Genomic DNA, 8,772 nt, shown 5'->3' on the forward strand with positions numbered 1-8,772 from the left:
CAACCAATGAAGCTAAAGGAACATTATTAGGATCAACATTTGATCTACCATTCACAAGCATAGACATAATAGCATCAATCTTATCACTCAAGGAGGAGGTTTCTTCAACAGAATTTACCTTCTTATCTTGTGGAGCTCTTTCCGTGTGCCATTCAGAGTAATTAATCATCATATCATCAAGAAGCTTTGTTGCGGCGCCTAGAGTGATGGACATAAAAGTACCTCCAGCAGCTGAATCCAATAGGTTCCGCGAAGAAAAATTCAATCCTGCATAAAAGGTTTGGATGATCATCCAGGTAGTCAGTCCATGGGTTGGGCAATTTTTAACCAAAGATTTCATTCTTTCCCATGCTTGGGCAACATGCTCATTATCCAATTGCTTAAAATTCATTATGCTACTTCTCAAAGATATAATTTTAGCAGGAGGATAATATCTACCAATGAAAGCATCCTTACATTTAGTCCATGAATCAATACTATTCTTAGGCAAAGATAGCAACCAATCTTTAGCTCTTCCTCTTAATGAGAAAGGAAACAATTTTAATTTTATAATGTCACCATCTACATCCTTATACTTTTGCATTTCACATAGTTCAACAAAATTATTAAGATGGGCAGCGAAGATCATCGTAACTAACACCAGAAAATTGCTCTCTCATAACAAGATTCAGTAAAGCAGGTTTAATTTCAAAGAATTCTGCTGTAGTAGCAGGTGGAGCAATAGGTGTGCATAAGAAATCATTATTATTTGTGTTTGTGAAGTCACACAACTTAGTATTTTCAGGAGCACCCATTTTAGTAGTAGTAAATAAAGCAAACTAGATAAAGTAAATGCAAGTAACTAATTTTTGTGTGTTTTTAATATGGAGAACGCAAACAAGATAATAAAGTAAATTCAAGTAACTATTTTTTTGTATTTTGATATAATGCAGCAAACAAAGTAATAAATAAAAATAAAGCAAGACAAAAACAAAGTAAAGAGATTGGAAGTGGAGACTCCCCTTGCAGCGTGTCTTGATCTCCCCAACAACGGCGCCAGAAAAAGAGCTTGATACGCGTACAGCACGCGTCCGTTGGGAACCCCAAGAGGAAGGTGTGATGCGTACAGCAGCAAGTTTTCCCTCAGTAAGAAACCAAGGTTTATCGAACCAGTAGGAGCCAAGAAGCACGTTGAAGGTTGATGGCGGCGAAGTGTAGTGCGGCGCAACACCAGGGATTCCGGCGCCAACGTGGAACCTGCACAACACAACCAAATTACTTTGCCCCAACATGACAGTGAGGTTGTCAATCTCACCGGCTTGCTGTAACAAAGGACTAGATGTATAGTGTGGATGATGATGTTTGCAGAAAACAGTAAGAACAAGTATTGCAGTAGATTTGTATTCGATGTAAAGAATGGACCGGGGTCCACAGTTCACTAGTGGTGTCTCTCCATAAGATAAATAGCATGTTGGGTGAACATATTACAGTTGGGCAATTGACAAATAAAGATGGCATGACAATGCACATACATATTATGATGAGTAGTGTGAAATTCAATTGGGCATTACGACAAAGTACATAGACCGCTATCCAGCATGCATCTATGCCTAAAAAGTCCACCTTCAGGTTAGCGTCCGCACCCCTTCCAGTATTAAGTTGCAAACAACAGACAATTGCATTAAGTATGGTGCGTAATGTAATCAACACAAATATCCTTAGACATAGCATTGATGTTTTATCCCTAGTGGCAACAGCACATCCACAACCTTAGAACTTTCTGTCACTATCCCAGATTTAATGGAGGCATGAACCCATTATCGAGCATAAATACTCCCTCTTGGAGTTACAAGTAATGACTTGGCCAGAGCCTCTACTAATAATGGAGAGCATGCAAGATCATAAACAACACATATATGATAGATTGATAATCAACATAACATAGCATTCCATATTCATCGGATCCCAAGGCCTGGGACGCGCCGCCCTGCTGTGGCGTCGCCTCGTCGCCCCACTTCGTTTCCCTTTCGGACTTCTGGAAGCTTCGTGGAAAAATAAGACCCTGGGCGTTGATTTCGTCTAATTCCGAGAATATTTCCTTACTAGGATTTCTGAAACCAAAAATAGCAGAAAACAGCAACTGGCTCTTCGGCATCTTGTTAATAGGTTAGTGCCGGAAAATGCATAAATATGACATAAAGTATGTATAAAACATGTAGGTATTATCATAAAACAAGCATGGAACATAAGAAATTATCGATACGTTGGAGACGTATCAGTCATCGGCAGATCTAGTGCCACCGATCTATTCGGGAGCTGCTGTCAAGACATGCATCGGTTGAAAGCAAAGTTGCACATACAACAGGTTTAGCAAGACCTGCAACACGAGCTGATCACTCAAATAATTTGCTACCAATAAACTTACAAACAATAGCATCAACGATGCCCAAGGTGCATTAAGAATTGCCCCTTGAATTAAACAACAATGTGTCAACGGCACCTGAAGAAAACTATAAACATCGAGTTGCTCGACTTGAGTCTACTCACGGTTGCAAGCATCAGTGCCCAGACTCAGGGGCTACTTCCATCGGGAGCGCTGGACGCGCACCCGATAATATCATCGGCTCCTCTGGGCCATCATCCAAATCATCGGCTCCTCTAGGCCATCATCCAAATCATCGGCTCCTCTGGGCCATCATCCAAATCATCGGCTCCTCTGGGACATCATCCAAATCATCGGCTCCTCTGAGATATCGCCCCAATCATCAGCTCCTCTGGGACAAGATCCAAATCATCGGTTCCTCTAGGATATCATCTAAATCATCGGCTCCTCCGAGATATCATCTAGATCATCGACTCCTCTGATACATCTACGGTATTTGACTTAGCATTTTTTACACACTGTACATAACTATTTCATATTCATCTACAGGCTCGGGGGCTACTCCCATCGGGAGCGCTAGTTGCGCACCCGATAAAAAAACGGAAGCCTCGTCGACAATGAAGAATAAACCCGAAGACATCAACATCAAGATCTTTGAGTAGTACAACTTGAGTCTATGCGTGGTTGCAAGCACCCACCCATAGACTCAGGGGCTACTCCCATCGGGAGCGCTTCGCGCACCCGACAAAAAGAAACTTCGACTCTGCATCAAGCACAAGATTCAAGACTCAGCAGATGATCAAGACATTCGGACGATGACAGCTTTAGTCCCTGCCTGAAGCTTCACTTTGGCCAGACACTCGGGGGCTACTGATGTGGGCATAACCCTTCGGGTACTCGGCATTGCCATACCCGGTGCAAATTATGAAGATGGACCAGCACAAGGACTCGACGAGCTGGACCCGTAAGGAATATCAACTTGGACTACAAGGAAAGAAGATTCCAATGCGAATCCTACTAGGACTCTTGTAAACCCTAGCTTAGCTGATATATAAAGCCAGGCAGGGGCACCCCTTAGAGGAGGCACAATCAGAAACATAGATCATAGAGGTGACACGCCTAGACATCACAACCCGCGGATTAGAACTAGACTAGATCCAATAACTCCGCCTATGGAGGCCCCCTGTACACATATATTCATATACTGGATTGCTAGCAGGACGTAGCGATCCTCCACCGCGGGGACATGAACCTGGGTACGTCGTGTACCGCCTCGCTCCCGGAACTTCCGTCGTCGCCTTTCTCTAAAACCCAAGCCCCTCATGGTGGGCATTGCCGAGGAACCGCCTCGTCAGCCGCTGACATATTGTGGTAGGGGGTAAACCCAATGAGGCCGGCAACATTTCTCCGACATGTCAAAAAACAACATTTCGCCTCGCATGCCTTCACTACTTGACGAGCAACTCTCGCCTCATCCGGTACCATCAACGGAAGAGATGCTCACGATAGGTAGGTACCTCGATGAAGTAGTCGCGCATCAACACCTCCGATCCCATCGCTCGGTTCCGCGGGATGCAGAGCTGGCTGGCGATTGATCATTACCGCTTCCCTCTTCCAGTTGGCTTCATCGTGTGGGCTCTAAACCGCCACCACCAGCAGCATGTCTTCAATTTTTTCATCATCGGATTCCTAATCGAAATCATCCGAGGAGGATGAATCAAAATACTCATCCACCAAGGCGCACTACCTCGAACTCCACAGTTCTCTCCATGAACTCATCTATTTCCACAAATTGGCTCGGTACTTCCACTATCCATGATGATTCATTTCTAAATCTAAATAAATGTGAAAGAAGGGGGGAATCATACCTCCGAGCGGTGGCGCGGTGGATGAACACGGTCGTAGGGGAGATCATAGGTAGCGGAGAATGAGGACCGCGAGCGGCGAGCGCGGTCGGGGGCCACCGATGAAGGGGTCAGAGTGGCCTAGGAATGAGCAGTTTCGAGCATGTTGCTGGATCCCATGCCGCTTTCACCAGAATCCATGGCGACAGCGGCCGGCGGCACTAGCAGGTGAAATAGGAAGCATGCCTCGGCTCTGGCTACTAGGGAACAAAAGTGCTAGCGGTGGTATGCTTCTCAATGGCATGACGTGGCCAAAGCATGCGGGATCTGAATGTTCAGGCGCGGGTGAAGTTTGACGCGATGGGGAACACACCAAATTTCAGCCGCGGTCTCAGTATATCCGGCATATCGAGCCGTTGTAGGGGTTTGCTGCAAACGAAAATCTGGTCCATAATTTTTTGATGCATCTAGGCGGTTTTTTTTGGGCCGGTACCACAAACTGCGGTTATTTTCCGGATTTGGCCCATATAGGGTATCTGCTAGAGAAGCTCTTAGGAGTTGATTGTTTCTCTTCTCCCACAGCCTCCCTAAACACTCAGTGCCAAATAAATGTATATTACAATGACAACTGGCCTAGGCCTTTGATGTCTACGCACGCTTCTATTCCTGTAGACAGTGTTGGGCCTCCAAGAGCAAAGGTTTGTAGAACAACAACAAGTTTCCCTTAAGTGAATCACCCAAGGTTTATCGAACTCAGGGAGGTAGAGGTCAAAGATATCCCTCTCAAGCAACCCTGCAATTACGATACAAGAAGTCTCTTGTGTCCCCAACACACCTAATACACTTGTCAGATGTATAGGTGCACTAGTTCGGCGAAGAGATAGTAAAATGCAAGTAATATGGATGTATATGAGCGGTAATAACAATCTGAAATAAATATCGCAGCAAGTAAACATGCAGTAGAACAGTAAATAAACGGTGATTCGATATTTGGAAACAAGGCCTAGGGATCATACTTTCACTAGTGGACACTCTCAACATTGCAATCATAATTGAATATAAATATAATCACTTCATCATACTACTCTCTTATTGGATAGAGAACTCAAATTCATTGGGCAAGTGTGCAAAAGCACACCTCAAAGGCGTATTTCCAAGTACTAATAAACACCCCACACCGTCATCGTGAGCATTCATAGGAGGTACTTGTCGTCGTGGTGAACAGACAGATGCCATAGGATGGCTTAGATTGGGGCCGAATGGACGCTAGAGGATTCGGGGGAGGGTTTGTGATCTGATGGGACGAACTTCCGGATGGTTTCCTCAAGAACTTGGCCAAGGCCAGAGGTTGAAGAAGAAAGACACAAGGAAGAACTCGCTCTAGATCACTATCTTCATTGATTCTCACAGGTTACAGGTTTGTGCTTCGTGCCTTGCTACTTCCGTGCGTGCCCGTAAGGAGGGCTGCCCCCTCTCCTTATATAGGGGAGAGGGTGGCTTACAGTGCAAGAAACCCTAATGGCATCTTTGACTAGACAAACTACTTTATAAAGCTACTTTACAAAGCTACTTTAATCATAGATGACACCGGGGTCCTCTTTAATCAGGGAGGCTGACGTCCTCCGGCTTCTTTCTCCGTCATCATCTTCTTTATCGTCAGCCCTTCGTCTAAAGTTACTTTGCTTAGCTCATCTTTGTCTTCTAGCTCCGGAGAGAATCTTTGACCAGTCTTGCCGACATGCTTTTCTTTCCGGTGACCCAGTACCTTTTCTATCCGGTTCCGGTATACCTCCCCTGAGGATACCGGCTTAGCCCTGCTCAGCCAAACGCCTATCTTATGCTCCGGTATGAACATTTAACCGGTATCCTGATGGCTCAAACCATCCGGTTTGGCATGCCTTTGGCATACCGGGGGTCATCCCCCCAACATTAGTCCCCGAAGCTGGTATAGTTTGGCGGATCCTATCCTACAGACCATGCCAGGTTCTCATGTCTTTGGATACCGGTTCAATCCATCCGGCGTTAGGCTTGGATCCGGCATCTTTGCCCGGATTCTCATTATCTTTCTTTGCAAGTCATTCTCCGGTATCTTATCCTCCGGCATCTTAGCCATTAAACACCTCCTCGGTGAAGTTGAGAATATCTTGGGCCCCGCGCCTGACAGAGACATGCGCACTGTGACTAATGCGCCAGTGTCAGGGGTCACTTCCCTTCGGCTTCTGCGCCAGCATTTATGGCGGCACATCGGATCCTCGCGGCCGTTCCAGATCCGTGTGGCCTTCTTGTGGCAAACCGTTTTCTGCACGCGTGTGTGCGCGCCACGTGGCGGCCCGTGGAGCGAACCGTCGCGGCCCACGATCTGAACCACCGAGGCCCAGCGGTTTTCTGGCCCACGTCACCCTCTTCCTTTATAACGCGAAACCGCTCCTTCTTCTTCCTCTCCTCGCATTCTCCACTTCTTCGCGCTTAGTGCCTTTGCCCTCTGCGCCTCCGCCTCTCCGTTCGCCGTTCAAGCTCCGCCGCCCGACGGACTTCCGCTGCCGTTCCACCGGACGCCGCTGAACTCCACCGCGTGAGGGGCCTTTGCAGCACACCTGTCGCGGTTGCTACATTAGCGCTTCCTCACCTCGCCGTCGACGGACCTCCTCGCCGGCCGCAGGCTCCCCATCTCTCCGGCGAACCCCTTCTTCTGCAACTTCGCCGCCTCAGGTTAGGCCCGACGCGCCTCTACCTCTTTTCTTCTTGCTTTCCAGATCTTGGGGCGGTAGAGTATTTATCCCCTCTTTATTTTGCTTTTTCTCTTACTCGTAGATCTTCGCGCGAGGGTCTTTCTGGGGAAAACTGTTTTTTCGGTAGATTCCGGCGTCGCCTAGATCCATATGTCTAGCGAAGGGTCTCTCCCCGCCGCCACCTCTAGTAACCAAGGCAGTAGTACTCCCGACGGGCTAACTGAAGACCTCGCCCGGATGGATTTGGCGTCTAGCCAAGATCAAGAGGCCGGCACATCTAGCCGGGCCTCCGGAAAGGATCTTTCCGGCAAGACACGCGGAGCCTGGAGGGGTTCCGACGTGACCCAATATGAAATCGACTGGCTTTACCGGTCCAGGAGAATTCCGGAAGGAGTCATCTGCCGGCTTCCAGGTGACGAGATCGAACCGGTGCTCGAACCCGGTGAGGTCGTTGTTTTTCTTGCTCATTTTGAGCGTGGCTTCGGCCTTCCTGCCTCCGATTTCTTCCGCCAATTCCTTGATTTCTACCAACTCCAACCTCACCACCTTCCCGGCAATGCCGTTTTTTACCTTTCTTGTTTCATGGCCTTCATGGAAGGCTACATCGGCATCCGTCCCGCTCGCGAGACGTTTGCCCGCTTCTTCTCTCTCCGGATCAATTCGGTCCAGGGCAAGGACATTCCCAAGCCCAAACCCCCCGTACAATGCGGGTCTTGTATCATCGGCTCCCACCAAGGGAGCCCCTTTTTTAAGTTTAACGGCCTCGAGTCTTGCCGGTTGTGGCAGACAACGTTCTTCTATGTGAAGAACAAGAGCGCCACCGACCTCATCAACTTGCCAGCGTTCAACCCGGCGCCGCCCGCCAAGATCAACTGGCACTACAACCCTGGTACGGATCACACAGAGACGAACCGGGTGGTACGCTTTATGTTGAAGTTGATGAAGAACACCAACATTTGCTCCGATGATATCATCCGCACCTTCATCTGCCGCCGGGTACTTCCCCTTAAGCAGCGCGCTCACAAGATTAGCGAGATGTATGGCCCCGGTGATCCCACCAAGATCACCGGCCTGCCCTTGAGCAAGGCGGATGTGGTCCTGAAGGCTAACCAAATATGCCAAACGGACATGCCGGATGACTGGGAGTGGGGCCTTTGCCCTCTCAGTTCCAGAAATCCCCCGTCCCAAGAAGTAAGAATTTGTGCGGCTCGGGTTGTTTTACCGGTAACTTTCATATTTGCGACTAACCCCCCTTTTTTCCTTTGTTTTCAGGCCAGGGACCGCTTCCCCCGGATTGACTCAGATCAACGAGGCCCTTGCCGGAAGAGGCCTTTGGACAAGTACGATCCGGATCCTTTCATTCACTGGCTGGACCTGAGGATGGGCCGGACTCCAGCCTCACGCCTCGGCAAGTCTCCGCCGGAACCAGCTGGTTCGTCTGATGACCTGACCTTGCTTGAGGTAGCTTTTCTGTTTGATCTCTTATATTCTTTTGTTACTGTTGTTCTGTAGACATTCCCTCAGCCAGCATCAACCCACAGGTCCATGAGCACGTGGCTCCCCTGCAGGCCGAGGTTGGGGATGAGTTTCTGGACAAACTCATGGCCGAAGGCCAGAAGAATAATCCTCCAGCTGCTAGCGCCGGCCCTAGCCATGCTCCTCCTGCCAAACGCCCTCGGACAGAAGTCATTGGAGGGAAGCAGGTAAGCACAAAGCGCTACAAGCAAAAGCGGATGCCGGTTTCTTCCGGGTAAGTTGTTCATTTCTTTTTTATGTTCTCTCCATTTTCACCAAGCTCCTTTCCGGTTGCTTTTTTCCAATCCGCTCTTTTTTTCTC

This window comes from Lolium perenne, chromosome 7, assembly GCF_019359855.2.
Source record: "Lolium perenne isolate Kyuss_39 chromosome 7, Kyuss_2.0, whole genome shotgun sequence".
Classification (NCBI taxonomy): Eukaryota; Viridiplantae; Streptophyta; class Magnoliopsida; order Poales; family Poaceae; genus Lolium; species Lolium perenne.